We start from the raw sequence: 15,002 nt of genomic DNA on the forward strand, positions 1-15,002 counted from the left end.
TTCGCTAGCAAGCAAATTGATTGGATATTATGAATATAGGTAGTGCCTTGATTGTTGAGCCGGGTTCTTTACTTAAAATATTCAAACCTGTATCAAACTATGAGAATTCAAAGGAGTAAATCTGTTCAGTACTCATTCAACCGATTCTATAGTTACGGTACTCCGAACCGTAGTGGTTCAAGAATATCTCCTAGAGAGATCCCTGCAGAAACTTTTAATGAAAGCCCTGATTAAAATTTTCGAGGAATTTCAGAAGGAAATCCAGGAAAAATCTCCGAAGGAATGGGGAGGATTCCCCAAATGAATTCAAGCAGAAATCCCAAGAGAATTACAACAGGAATCGTCAAATTCCAGGAGGAATTCCTGCTGGAATTTCTAAAGGACTTCGAGAAGGAATCCTTTAAGACATTATAGTAGGAATCAACAAAAATATCCAGGAGGAATCCCAAAGAAATTCAAGCAAGAATCCAGAGAGAATTTCCCGAAGGAATCCTCAAAAGAGTAGGAATTTCTAAGGGAATTTGAAAAAAAATCCCACGGGTCTTCTAGAAGGAATCAACGAAAAATAGGAGGAATCTCTGAAGGAATTTTAGGAGAAACCCCCGAGAGAATTCTTGGAGGAATTGGTGAAGAAATTCGAAGATGAATCACTAAATTCCGGAAGTAATTCCCGACAGAATACCAGGAGAAATCCTCGAAGGAATTTTAGGAAGAAACCTCGAAGAAAGAACCCCCCAGTAGGAACCCCGCGAAGAATTTAGAAGGAATTCTAGAAGGAGTCTCGGAAGGAATTTCAAGAGGATTTTCCCAAGAAATTTGAAAAGGAATCACTAAAGGAATTTCAAGAGGAATCCTGCAAGGGGTTTCCCTTTGAGGATTCCGAGGAATCCTCAAAGAAGAAGAAGAAACCCCGATAGAATCTCAAGAGGAATCCGCATAGGAAATCCAGGAGGAATCTCCAAAGAAATCCCTATGGGGCTATCAAATTTTATAATAAGATCCCACTATTTACACTACGGAATCCCCGAATGATTTCAGGGAGGAATTTTAGAAGGAAAACCAGGAGAAGCCTTAAAGAAACTCCTGGATGAATCCCTGAAGAAAATTCTGGACTAATCTCTTCAGGAACAGCCGTATGAAAACCCGAAAGAACTTCTGCAGGAATCTCTGGTGGTTCAAGAACATCTCTTGGAGAGATCCCTGCAGAAACTTCTGAAGAAATCTCTGATTAATATTATCGAGGAATTTCAGAAGGAAATCCAGGAAAAATCGTCGAAAGAATCCCCAAATGAATTCAAGCAGGAATCCCAAGAAAATTACAGCAGGAATCGTCAAATAAATTTCAGGAAAAATCCTAGAACGAATTCCTGTGGGAATTTCTAGAGGAGTTCGAGAAGGAATCTAATCGACAAAAAATATCCGGGAGGAATCCCAAAGAAATTCAAGCAAGAATCCAAAGTGAATCTACAGAAGTAATCCTCAAAAGAGTTCCAGTGGGAATTAGAAAAAAATCTCCAGAGGATTTCTAGAATGAATCAACGAAAAATAGGAGAAATATCTGAAGGAATTGGCGAAGAAATTTGAAGAGGAATCACCAAATGTTGAAGTTGGCAATCGGTAACGGTTGCAACTCTTAGCAACGCCCTTGGTTACATAGATTGTTAGGAAAATTTCCTAGCGAGTTCTTGTCAAGTGCTCAAGTTGTTCGGACGTAAAATAAACGTTTATTGTGAATTCATTGAATTCAATTCAAGTCTCTGCCTTCGGAAATATCCGTCGTTCCAAATCCTATTCTCAATACCAAAGGCATTCCAAGAGGGAATCTCGAAGGAACTCCTGAAGTAATCCCCGACGAAATATCATAAAAAATCCTCGAAGGAATTCCAGAAGGAATCTCCGAAGATATTTGAAGAGGAATCACAAAAGGAATTCCAAGAGGAAATCTCGAAGCAGTTCCGGGAGGAATCTCCGAAGGAATTCCAAGCGGGATCCTCAAAGGTTTTTTAAGAAAAAACCCCGATGGAATCTCAAGAGGAATCCTCATGGAAAGAATCCCCAAAGGAACTCTAGGAAGAATCTCCGAATTCCAGGAGGAATTTCTGAAAAAAAAATCTAGGAGAAATCACCGAAATTCAAGAAGAATTCAAGAAACCCGAAAGAATTGCAGGAGGAATCTTGGAGGACTTCTATGATGAATTTCAGAAGAAATCTTCAAAGGTATTCTAAGAGGAATCACCAAAGGCTTCTCAAGAGGAAACCCCGAAGAAATTTCAAGCGGAATCCCTATAGAAAGTCCAGCAGAAATATTCGAAGGAATTCCAAGGGGAGGAATCTTCGAATCAATTCATGGAATACCATGAGGAATCCCCGACGGAATTCTAAGAGGAATCAAAAAATTTCCTGGAGGAAACCGCGAAGGAACTTCAGGTGGAATCCACGATGGAATATCAGGAGGAATCCCCGAAAGAATTTCAAGAGGATCCTCAGAGGAATCTCCGAAAGAATTCCAGGAGAATTTCCCAAAAGAATTCAAGAAGAAATCTCCGCACATATTCCAGGAGGAATCTCCGAAGGAATTCGAGGAATCCCTAAGAAATTTAAGGAGAAATCCCTTTTGGAATTCCAGGGCTAATTATCGAAAGAATTCCGGTAGGAATCTCCGAAGGATTTCCAGGCAGAATTCTCGAAGGATTTGCAGCGGAATCTCTCAAAAGGAATCTTTCCGGTTAGAGGGAAGTATTTGTAGCAGGTATCCTCTAAAGAATTCCTGGAGGAATTGCAGAATGAAATCCTGGAGGGATTGTTGTAGAAACTTCATGATAGATCCCTCAAGAATATCCTGGAGATATGCCTGATTATAATCCTAAGAAAATTATTGAAGGAACTCCAACAGGATTCCCTAAAAGAACACCTGTAAGAATTGCTGAACGAGCTTCTTTAGGGATCTCTGATGGAACTCCTAGCTAGAGGCATCCGTGAGTCCTCCTGGAAAAAATCTCAATCTCAATCTAAAATCTGATAGAATCCCAGGAGCAATCCCTGGAAGAACTCATGGAAGAATCCCTAAAGGAACTTCTCGAGGAATTCCCTTAAGGATATCCTGAAGGAAGCTTAGAAGGAACTCTTATGTAGGAATCCCTGAGTTCTTCTGGATTTCTGAAGGAACTTCTGTAGGAGGAATCTCTATAGAACATCTGCAAGAATGGAAATAATCAAATGCTTTCTGAAGCAAAATAGGATAAATCCCGTCTGGTCCAAAAGATTTGAAAAGAGCAAAGCTATTCAGTGCCCGCTCAATCGATTCTATAGTTACAGTACTCTGGGCCGAAGTCTGAGAATCATACGACAAGAAAAGACATCTGGGTCATTCGAAGATGTAATGTCCACACATCCGGTGTGGCTGAATTTCGGAATTGTGGTGGCTAAGCATTCCAGAACTTCCTCATCAGAGGAAGTGAAATGGCCATTTGGCAAACGAAGTTCGTTGACTCGGAAATCCTTAAATGTTGCAAGAATTTTGTTCAACCAACTGACTTCACTCAAACTGGAAATATTTGTACAATAGTTTTTCCATCCAGATCGTTCAGCAGACCTTTCTGGTAGGCCTTGCGAGTCGACCTGAAAGTCTCCAATCCAGCCAAACGTCGTCTATTCCAACTCTTGGAGTGTCAATGGATGGAGAGTATCCATGAAATTTGACGACAACCCAGTGGCGTCGCGTAACCTCACTTTTTACCTGTGCACCAAGTATAAATTCTTGAATTTTTTGACCAAATTTGCTTGTAATAGTTTGAAAATGACGAGAATAGCTGCTTTCACTCATTTCTATTTCGATTTTGATCATAAATCCCCTGCAATTACAAGTTTTAGGGTCGGTGCACAGCTAAAAAGTGAGGTTACGCGACGCCACTGCGACAACCAAATCAGTAAAGAGACCCTAGTTGATTGACCCAGGTGGGATTCCCGAAACACAAAGTTTGCGAAATAACATTCAAATTTTCAAAAAAAGATGTAACTATGGTATGATAAAGATTCTTCATCTGACACATGCCAACTGGTCAACTTGTGACTACTTCTGTTAGAGCAAAACATTATGTCTAGCACTTCCTCTCTGGCAGATACCACCATGCAGGTTGGGCGGTTGCCTATGTTAAGTAATCCAAGATCTGTACTACTTAAATATTCCATCAAACTGGAGCCTTTCAAGTTAACCCTCGAGCAGTCGCGTCTTCGACTACCTGCAGCGACGCCGCGCTCACGCTGTGTACCACATGCATGCATTTTTCATGGTGCGTGTACTCAGTGCACGACGCGACCGCTCCCGGGTTAATGTCTGAGCTGTCCCAGCAATTAGCAGAGGGCCTTTTGAAGTGCAGTAAGCGATGGCTTGTTTGTAAGCATCCGTAGGGGATGGTTCGTCATGCGGTAAATAAACCGAACAATAGACGTGTTTCCTGTTGAGACAGATACATCAATTGTGAAACACATACATCTCTGGTGATTAATTCAGAGACTAGTATAGCAACGATTGTGTTGTTGACAAGCACACAGACTCGAGGCATGACACGCGAGTTTGCCGTCACATTTTCAATGAAAGTAGCAAACACCGGATTCACAAGGTTTTCAAGATAGAAATTCCCCTTGCGAAAAAAAGGTTCTTGGACTAAGGCCTTCTTGGGCTGTACAATTCTGCATAATTCTGCAAAGATGGTTCGTTGCTGTTATTTTATGCCAAGATTGATCTGAGCTATCCCAACCATAGCCACTACCTAAACTAGGCAAGATTTAACTCTTTACCATCACAGCGCAACAAAGAGCAGCGGTAATACAACCAAATAGGTATCGATTGGAAAACGCCAAAGGTGAGGATTCACAGAATACACAGAACACACATTCTTCCTGATAAGGGTGTTGATGTGCGTGGGTGGATGCGATGTAGATAGGCCCTTTTCAATTGTTCGTCTAGCATTCACTGCACCATTGCTCCGGTTAGCGTCGTAAGGGCAGAATACTGTGGCTAGTGTCCTGGTACTTCTCAGGCTCCGTTTGCGATTAGATTTTAAAAAGACGCTTCTAACCATTCATTTCTAGGCACGGTAAGCATAAAGCCGCATAACACCTTGAATTAGGGGTCACCTGATTAGTGGAATTCTATCACTGGAACAGGCGGTCCGAGGTGTTATTCTTAGATTGGAGACAATCGCTACCGACACTACACATCTATCTAGGCTGATCAAAAAAAGAAATTAATATTGTTGATCAACTTCATACGCATAGCCGTCACACATGCTCGAGGCATGATACGCAATTTTACATTTGCTTTGCTTTCTGCCTTGCGTTCACATGGCTACTTAGATAGAACTTATTCTTATCAAAGTAAGGTTCTGTAAATCTGCAAAGTTGCTGTTCTGTTATACTGAATATTGTTCTGAACTATCCTTCCTACACCGTTGTCGTTATGCTGAATGGACATTGTTATTTTTCTTTCATATTCTAAAATGAGGCTGTTCTTTCAAGTAATATTGTAAAAGAGCCCGCTAATGCTTATCCTTTGACAGATACGCGAAATTTCGACTACCACTTCGTCATGAATATCAATTGGCATTTTTTCGAAGGTAGTCGATGACATTGATTGTCCTTAAATATAGAAATGAGAGCATTTTGTCCGTGACTTTCTTGTAGAACTGGTCAAGTCGCACAAGTTTTTAGGTTCTGCTTTCGAAAAAAAAGCTGTAGGTGATTGAATCTAGATATGTCGAAAATCTTGGACAGACTGGTGGTGTACGTACCATGGTACAATTATCTTGAAATGAGTTTCATACTGATTATTGTCTCCAATCAAGATAGGCTTGGAATAATTTTCTTGACAACTTGTACCATGGTACGAATACCACCAGTCTGTCCCTGACTGAAATTACATTTTCAGCATCAAAACAATAAATAATTATTAATCAGTTATGTATCAGTTAAACAAATATCAGTAAAACAAAACAAACTATTTTGGTTCCTCTTGTGTGTCGCATATTTTCTGACATCTGGTCGAGCCCCGCAAAAAGCAAAACGCACAAAGATCAAAACAATAAATCAGTATACGCTGCTACTAATCAGTCTTATCCGAATGGTGCGTCGTGTAGCCAGCCCAAAGGGACTAGATACCGTCGCCGTATCGAGTTTCTCGCAGGTCGCTATCGCTACTCATCTGTCAGTCTGCCTGCGACTATTATTGGTTTGCTATAGAAACCATCAGACAGACGAACATGCTACTGTCTCTCTGTGTGGAAATGCTGCTATAGACGTAGCGAAAATCGATTGTGTTGTTGTGTACAGAATCCGATTCAATGCGTGCAATCATCAAGGCAGACGACCACGGCGAACCATCACAAGCGCATAAATCGCACATTCTACGGACGAACTTGTGTATGATGAGGGTTTGCATTGTATGTGGGTTGCTTTGAACACAGTGTTTTTGACTTTCCGACCATGATTTTGCAGAGAAAATAGTAACAACAACAGTAGATTAGACACTGCCTTCATGGACGTTACCCGATTGTATGCCAATCTTGGTGTGTATGTGGTAAAAATACAAAAGAATGCTCAAGTGTTGGTTACGACGGGTAGATTCGGCTCACATACAAAATCTCTACCACAGAGATGTGCGTAGTTGTTGCTTGTTGTTCGTATCGAAATCATACAAAAAAGGGTGTCCGACGAATGTCTTTCTGCTAGTCGGAAAGTCTCCACAAACATGGCGATGTGTCAAAAATAGAGACACTGCTTCTTCACAATGCGATGGATTGCTGCGGAATGATAGCGAAAGAGCGAACGGGACGGATGAGTTTTGTTGTTTTTCTGTTTTGATCATTCCACTGCGGCTTGTGGTGTAGCTCGCATTGCGGTCAGTGTTCTTATTTTTTAGGATTGGGTTGAGTTTAAGGCTGTGACCATAGTGGGTAAGGTGAGATGCGATCGGATGCGATAAGTTATGAGATGCGAAGAGGGATGTTTGATAGGCCATAGTGCATGAGGTTTTCAATGAGGGTGCGCATGTTGTTTTCACATCCTTTTTCGCCTATTTCGTGCGCATCAACGACTCGCGTGATTTGATCGATGAAGTCGCTTGTATGTTGAAGCGCTTCTTTGGATGTGGGTAGTGAAATGATCGTTTCATCTATAAGAGCGGAAATATAAAATGCACCCGCTTTTTGTTTTGCGCGGGCCGTTTTTTTTGCTATAACTTCAGTTTTGATCCTTTGCAATAGCAAAAACCGACCTGTTAAAAAAAAAATCTGGTGTAACTGTACAAGATTGAGATTATTGAAATAATTATTTGAGAAAAAAATGTATACAATGTAGTTATATCCGCGTGTGCGATGTCTTTATGTATACACATATTTTTACTTTCCGGACTGGGCTATCTGAGTGTTGATTTCAATTTAAATCGATATGAGACTATTATACTGATTTTCGGCATTAAAACATTTTGTAGACTACTTTATTCTGCTGGCCTCGGAAAAAAAACAAAAATTCGGCAAGTACCTATGTATTATTTAAGGGTATAGGTTTTTTTTTATTACAAAATTTTCGGCAATATCTACGAGAAAAGATGTCTCTAATAAGTACACAAGCAATAAATTGAAATTCTTCAATAAATATGCGTAAAAGTTTTAATAAATCATGACTTGTATCCATTTATTTACAAATTGCAACCGTTATTGAAACATAACTGCCAAACATTCATTTGAAATTCGGAGATGTACGCATGTAAGGCAGAACTTTACAATCAGAATCCTTTTAGCTATTAACGTGAATACCATAAAACCTTAAACTTTCTAACTTGCACATGAATAACATGCACTGAACAAACGACCATATCAAACATTGATCACTTGATTTAAATCCCGAACAGAGAAAATAAAATGTTTTCTCATACATATATAACAACAAAATTATGCTGTAAAAAACTTAAACGATTTGATATGTTATTTTACATGGCGATCGATAGACAGTATGATAAATTTTTATTACATCTGGTCCGTCAAAATGCAAGTCATGTGAAAAAGCATTGAGTTATGTTTAAAAACAACAACATATTAACGCATTTTATAATACCTACTAACATTCCCAACACATGAAAACCGCATTGCTTTACATACACAACGAGCGCAATCATAAAATCCATACCCGACAAGCGTTCTCTTGCGTTCTCTTGCGTTCACATGCGTCGAAGCAGCTCCATCGCATCTCCGCACTCATCGCAACTCATCTACTATGTACGGTTCATGCGTTTTGCATATAGTTTCCACAGAGTGTGCTTCGACGCTTATCCGATCTCTTATCTCTTCGCATCGCACCTTACCCACTATGCGCTCAACGTAATGCACTTGCGAGACAACAGTGGCTAAAACAGCATGTAGAAGCGAATTATTGTATTTACTGTTGAACTGTTGAATTATGTTATGATGCAATAAATTCACAAAATCGCAGTTTTACAGGGGTTATGCAAGATGAAACTCAAGAGAAGTACAGGGACACATCACAGAATAACATCGATTATTAAATAATTCCTCTGATATCTGACCTTTTGCAGATCAAACAGGAACACACTGTTTTTGGTTAGATCTACAAAAGCATAAACATGAATAGATTTTTTTAAGACATGAAGTTATGGAAGTTAACTTGAAACGAAATACACCCAATTTTTTTTTGAACGGGGTTTTTTTTGGCAACTCGGTCAATTTTTAACCAATTCACATGGATATATCAAGCATAATTTTTCAAATCGACGTATCTAACTTTTTCACTGATCTGAGTAAATTCATGGTCAATGTTGACGACCATTTTAGTTTTTTTATAAAAAGACTTTTCATAAATTTTCGTGCTTGACATCACCAGGGATATGGCTGGCACGTACTAGGTAAGAAACAAAACCTACTTATTCCATATCATTTTCACAATGAATTTTGACAAAAATACACATACATCGGGTTGGTTAGAGATACGTCATGCCAGATACGTCGCTTTTGTATGGTGCCAGTTTGGTGTATCTGTTACTTTTGATTTTGGCTAGATACGTCGTTTGGTTTTCTCATATATCAAAACGGTGTATCTATCAGTAAAGTTGTAAACATCAAAATAGTTAGATACGTCGTTTCGAAAAATATACTTACCTTACCGGTCAGGCTAAGGCCGGGGTGGCCTCTGCTGTACATAGGAGCCGCCTCCATTCCACTCGATCCATGGATGTTTGTCTCCAGTTCCGCACTCTGCGTAGGGTCCGAAGATCGTCCTCCACTTGGTCGACCCACCTAGCTCGCTGCGCTCCACGTCTTCTTGTACCGGTCGGATGACTCTCGAGAACCATTTTAGTCGGGTTGCTATCCGACATCCTGATGACGTGACCCGCCCACCGTAGCCTCCCGATTTTCGCGGTATGGACGATGGTTGGTTCTCCCAGCAGCTGATGCAGCTCGTGGTTCATTCGCCTTCTCCAAGTCCCGTCTTCCATCTGCACTCCGCCGTAGATGGTACGCAACACCTTCCGTTCGAAAACTTCAAGGGCGCGTTGGTCCTCTGCACGTAGAATCCATGTTTCGTGCCCATAGAGGACGACCGGTCTAATCAACGTTTTGTATATGGTTAACTTCGTGTTACGGCGAACTTTAGTCGATCGTAGAGTTTTGCGGAGTCCAAAGTAGGCACGATTTCCTGCCACAATGCGCCTCTGAATTTCTCTGCTGGTGTCGTTGTCGTCGGTCACCAGTGAGCCCAAGTACACGAATTCTTCAACCGCCTCGATTTCATCACCGTCGATATGAATTCGGGGTGGCGGGCGCGGTGATTCCTCCCTGGAGCCCTTCGCCATCATGTACTTTGTCTTCGACACATTAATGACTAATCCGATTCGCCTGGCTTCACTCTTTAGTCGGATGTACGTTTCCGCCATCGTCTCAAATTTACGAGCAATAATATCAATATCGTCGGCGAAACCAAGCAGCTGAACGGACTTCGTGAAAATCGTCCCACTCGTGTTTATCCCCGCTCTTCTTATTACACCCTCCAAAGCAATGTTGAACAGCAAGCACGAAAGACCATCACCTTGCCGTAGCCCTCTGCGAGATTCGAAGGGACTCGAGAGTGTCCCTGATACTCGAACTACGCACATCACTCGATCCATCGTCGCCTTGATCAACCGTATCAGTTTATCCGGGAATCCGTATTCGTGCATAATCTGCCATAGCTGTTCTCGATCGATTGTATCATACGCCGATTTGAAATCGATGAACAAGTGATGTGTGGGCACTAGGGCAGTTCAGACTTTAAACATGTCAAAAATGCAAAGCTCCCATATGTTCATTACAATCCTTGGTGCAAAACTAGAGTCCTGTCAAATTTTCAGCCATTTCGGTGGTGATTTAATGGTGGCCCAAAAGCAAGATAGGTTTATATGGGAATTACTATGGAGAATTTTCAAAAAAGGTTCTCCACGCTGTAGAGCATTAATACATGGATGAAGTCATAAGGTCAAAGCCGAATTGAATTATTCTGATCTCAATTATGAATGTTGCCGAAGACCGGAACTTATTTCGACAATCGGGTAAAAAGTTATTAAAGAAATTCTCACTCGCATGCGCATCTTCAAACACGATGTCCTGCAAGGTGTGCAAGAAGGTAACACGCATACTATGATGGCGTGTCAAGCGTGTCGATCGAGCTGTGGACTTCTGTTCAAGCACGCATGGACGATTATTGATTAATAACTTCTGTCTCGTGAGTCGAAACGAGTTGCGGTCTTCGCCAACATTCATCATTGAGGTCTGAAGAATTCAATTCGGCTTTGACCCTATGACTTCATCCATGTATTGATGCTCTACAGCGTGGAGAACCTTTTTTGAAAATTCTCCATAGTAATTCCCATATAAACCTATCTTGCTTTTGGGCCACCATTAAATCACCACCGAAATGGCTAAAAATTTGACAGGACCCTAGTTTTGCACCAAGGATTGTAATGAACATATGGGAGCTTTCAATTTTTGACATGTTTAAAGTCTGAACTGCCCTAGTGGGCACGTTGTATTCGCGGCATTTCTGCAACACCTGGCGGATGGCGAACATCTGGTCCGTTGTAGCGCGTTCACCCATAAATCCAGCCTGATATTGCCCCACGAACTCTCTTGCAATCGGTGATAGACGGCGGCATAAAATTTGAGAGAGTATTTTGTAGGCAGCGCTCAGTAGTGTGATCGCGCGGTAGTTCCCGCAATCCAACTTGTCGCCCTTTTTGTAGATGGGACACACGATACCTTCCATCCATTCCTCCGGTAATACTTCCTCCTCCCAAATCTTGGTAATGACCCAGTGTAGTGCTCTCACCAGTGCTTCTCCACCGTATTTTAGAAGCTCGCTTGGTAGTTGATCTGCTCCAGCGGCTTTGTTGTTTTTCAACCGGCCAACCTCCTCCACAATCTCTTGAAGGTCAGGGGCCGGAAGTCTTTCGTCATGTGCACGTACTCCTAGATCTGTTACCACGCCACCTTCGGTACTTGCAACGTCGCCATTGAGGTGCTCATCGTAATGCTGCCGCCACCTCTCGACCACCTCACGCTCGCTCGTGAGAATATTCCCGTGATTATCTCGGCACATGTCGGCTTGTGGCACAAAGCCTCTGCGCGAGCGGTTCAGCTTCTCGTAGAACTTTCGTGTTTCCTTAGCGCGGTACAGCTCTTCCATCGCTTCGCGATCTCGTTCTTCCTGCTGGCGCTTCTTCATCCGGAAGACTGAGTTCTGCCTGTTCCGCGCCTGTTTGTAACGTGCCTCATTCGCTCTCGTACGGTGTTGCAGCATTCTCGCCCATGCTGCATTCTTCTCGTTTTTCAACTGTTCACATTCGCCGTCGTACCAGTCGTTTCTGTGATTCGGAGTCGCGAAGCCTAGTGCTGTAGCCGAGGTACTACCTATGGCGGATCGGATGTCCCTCCAGCCATCTTCAAGTGTAGCTGCGCCAAGCTGCTCTTCCGTTGGTAGGGCCACTGCTAACTGCTGCGCGTAGTCTTGAGCCACTTCTACGTTACGAAGTTGCTCGATGTTGAGCCGCGGCGTTCGGCTTCGACGCGTGGTGATAACTGTCGAAAGTTTTGAGCGCATGCATACAGCGACTAAGTAGTGATCCGAATCTATATTCGCACTGCGGTATGTGTGGACGTTGGTTATATCTGAGAAGAATTTACCGTCGATTAGAACGTGGTCGATTTGATTTTCTGTTTGATGGTCGGGTGATCTCCAGGTGGCTTTGTGGATATCTTTGCGGGGGAAGAAGGTGCTTCGGACTACCATACCACGGGAGGCTGCAAAGTTTACGCATCGCTGGCCGTTATCATTCGATACGGCGTGCAGGCTGTTTCGCCCGATTACCGGTCTGTACATTTCCTCCCTCCCTACCTGCGCGTTCATGTCGCCGACAACGATTTTCACGTCACGCGGCGAGCAACCATCGTATGTTTGCTCTAACTGCGCGTAGAACGCTTCTTTCTCGTCATCGGGTCTCCCTTCGTGTGGGCAGTGGACGTTGATGATGCTGTAGTTGAAGAAACGGCCCTTAACTCTCAACATGCACATCCTTGCGTTGATCGGCTGCCACCCGATCACGCGTTGTCGCATCTTGCCCAACACTATAAATCCTGTTCCCAGTTCATTGGTGGTGCCACAGCTTTGGTAGAAGGTAGCCGCTCGATGCCCGCTTTTCCACACTTTCTGTCCAGTCCAACAAAGTTCCTGCAACGCCACGATGTCGAAGTTGCGGGGATGTAGTTCGTCGTAGATTATCCTGTCACATCCTGCGAAACCTAGTGACTTGCAATTCCATGTTCCAAGTTTCCAATCGTAGTCCTTATTTCGTCGCGTGGGTCTTTGCCGATTGTATCGAGTCGTATTTTCTCCTATGTTATTCGCAATGGGGTTTTTTACGGGTGGCTTATTGGGCCTACGCCAACACTCCTGTCTCGCCGGAGGGCCATCGTGCCAGTTCTGTTTAACGTCCCAACCAACACTGGGACGACCACGCTGATGGGGCTACCACCTTGGATCTAGCTGGGCGTGGTGCAGCGTTTCTTACTCAGCCGCTGGATGCCAGAACAGACGCTGTTTGAGCCGCACCTCCTTGGTGAACAGACACTCGGATCGTACCTCCTCAATCTAGCTGAAGTCAGAAGGACAACAGTGCCCAGGCTGCACTACCAGCTAAGCACACAACTCTTAGCTGGCGGTCTTTGTCATCGCTTGACCCGTGGAAGCATGAGTTAGGAACTTGTGAGGACCAGAGCTATATTGGACGCTCTCCTTATCGACTCACCGTTTTGCAGCCCAAAAATATGCTTAGTTACAAATTAAGCAATAAATCATCAAACAGTGATGTGGATTCTTCAATTTGCTTTAATGAATCATGCATGCAGCAGTAAACCCGGATTTGTTTACATTCTCGAGTTACGTCGGATTGAAAAGTTATGCTTGATATGCACACATTGAGACACGGTCATCATTATCCGTGTACAAGTAGATTGGATTAAAAAAAGGAAAAGCTAGAACAATATAACGACCAGTGCAAAAATAATCGAGTGTAATTATGACTTTTGTGACGAATACACAATATTTTTAGCTCGATTTCTAATAAATTCCTTGCGAGATTATTAGCAGTTTACTGCGCCCATTCGCACAACAGTCCCATGTGAATAGAAAACCCAGCAAACATGGGACTGTTATGCGAATAGGGGCAGTTAACCCCTCCCGAAATCTTCTGGATACTCTTTATAACATCATCTGAATGCAACCCTTTTGAAAGCACCCTGAAACCACAAAATATTCCTCTTTAAACTTTTTGAAATTCTCTTGGGAGTTCCCTGAAATCCCCAAAACCCCTGAACAGTGAATCAAAATTCAACCATCGCGCAACAATAATGACAATGTCGCAACCTGTATTTGTTGCGTCAAACAAACCCATGCGACATAAGTTTGTCCCAACTTGAAAATAATGGGATTAACATCGTACACCACGAGTTTAGAAATTTTTAAGCCTTGCATTGCGATTTTCGAACGGTAACTTCGAGTCGGTAAACACTGCAACTCTGGTGAAGCTCTATCATCAAACAGTTTCGACTTTGGGTTAGCAATAATTGATTATTCACGAGTTGAAAAGTACGCAACAAATTCAGCTTCCGTTTTGTCTGCAACAAAAAATTTCGAGATCATGTCATTATCTGTTACCAGTAGGAATAAAGAGTAATCGTCGCACCTTCTTTGTTGCTTGTTTTGTGCCTCTTTTGTCTGACAATTCTCTTCACTGCCCCTGAAACCACGAAAACCACTGAGAAACCTCAGCAACGACTTGGAACTCTCTTGGAAGTCCACTCCATCTCAGGAAAATACCTTAGTAGCCCTCGAAACCCCAAAAACCTTTTCAAAACCCACCTGAAACGTCTTGAAACAACTTGAAATCCTTCTGTAGCATTTTTAAAACCTCTTCAAAGCATTTTAATATCTCCAGAAATCATTTCCAAGCGCCCTCTGAAACGCTCTCGAACAAATTTAATTTCACTGAAACACCTTGAAATGCCTTGACATTACTCGTTAAAACCCTTGAAACTCTCCTGGATCCCCGAAAACCCATCAGAAACCTTCTGAAATGACTTGAACTGCCTTGATATTCTTTGAAATTCTGAAATTTCGAGTACAGTTCAGTAGAACACTATACCAAAGTGTAACAGAACAACTTATTCACGGAATGTGTATCGATATGTACCGTATCACGGTAGAACGGTTTGAAAGAACCGCACGAGAAGAGCGGAGAGAATTGTCAAATATCATAAACAAAACGGAGCATAGTGCGATAAAAATATTGAATACTGGGCAAAATATTATATTTGAGAATGTTTTTGAGAACTAGTATTGTGTTATAAGGCTATCCATGGCGACTTACCGCGATGGGGGTGACAGCTAAAAATGTAAACACAGTG

At 42.4% G+C, this 15,002-nt stretch overlaps 1 protein-coding gene across 7 annotated transcripts in view; it reads left to right on the forward strand.

Annotated features, from left to right (window-relative positions):
• LOC109418351 (serine-rich adhesin for platelets) overlaps window positions 1-15,002 on the forward strand; it is a 78,051-nt gene that overhangs the window by 36,848 nt on the left and 26,201 nt on the right. The gene's annotated exons all lie outside the window — the stretch shown is intronic.

Source organism: Aedes albopictus, chromosome 3, assembly GCF_035046485.1.
Source record: "Aedes albopictus strain Foshan chromosome 3, AalbF5, whole genome shotgun sequence".
Taxonomy (NCBI): Eukaryota; Metazoa; Arthropoda; class Insecta; order Diptera; family Culicidae; genus Aedes; species Aedes albopictus.